Below are 876 nucleotides of genomic sequence, written 5' to 3'. Positions count from 1 at the left end.
TCTTACCCCATATTTCTTACCCCATACTTCTATACCCACCTCCTTGCTCTGTCTATATAAGCAAATTGCTGCCACATTAAAGCGAGTTCCTTCTCTGTAGACTCTGGGCTCTGTATGGTTCTTCCAGGGTCGCTGACACCATTCCGCTCAGTCCTGGAGCGACTCAGCAGGTCTGGGCTTCTCTCCTGGAAGCTACCTGCAGGCAAAGAGCCAACATTCAAACCTTCTTTCCCTCCTATCTAGTGTTGATAGGCTGGAAGGGATTAGGATGGAGTAAGAGATGGAAGGAAGGTAGAGGTATAAGAACCTAATAAAATAGATTTTAAAAAATACACCTACAGACCCCCTTTGAGGTGTTTTATCTTAAACTCTGCAAAAATCTGTCACTTTTTCATAAGAGTTTCTGGGACAGAAGTAACCTTTTTCTTATCTGGGACAACTTCTATGGTCCCAGCTGAAAGGGACCTTTTAGTTCTACTTTTTTTTTCCCCAGGGGAGAGTGCGAACGCAATCCCTCCCCACCACAAATTATGCAGTCGAGTTTCCCCGAATTTGGGGAAATCGTAGGGATCAGCACATCCAGAGTGCAATGGATAAGCCTTGCCCTGGGAAAACCACCTTCTTAATCATGGTATCTCCCCTGCCAGGTAGTTCTACTTTTTTTTTTTTTCTTTTTGGTTTTTCGAGACAGGGTTTCTCTGTAGCCCTGGCTGTCGGAACTCACTCTGTAGACCAGGCTGGCCTCGAACTCAGAAATCTGCCTGCCTCTGCCTCCCAAGTGCTGGGATTAAAGGCGTGTGCCACCACCGCCCGGCCGGTAGTTCTACTTTTAATTAAATCTGTTTTATTCTACTTATAATTATATTCTCTGAATCA

General features: G+C 45.1%; 1 non-coding gene across 1 annotated transcript; it reads right to left on the bottom strand.

Moving 5' to 3' along the window:
• Positions 1 to 490: 490 nt before the first annotated feature.
• Positions 491 to 655, bottom strand: LOC116071480. The gene has a single exon (XR_004110914.1). It is a non-coding gene; the product is annotated as a U1 spliceosomal RNA (small nuclear RNA).
• Positions 656 to 876: the final 221 nt, after the last annotated feature.

Source organism: Mastomys coucha, unplaced genomic scaffold (assembly GCF_008632895.1).
Source record: "Mastomys coucha isolate ucsf_1 unplaced genomic scaffold, UCSF_Mcou_1 pScaffold22, whole genome shotgun sequence".
Lineage (NCBI taxonomy): Eukaryota > Metazoa > Chordata > Mammalia > Rodentia > Muridae > Mastomys > Mastomys coucha.
This window is presented reverse-complemented; position numbering and strand designations above follow the sequence as displayed.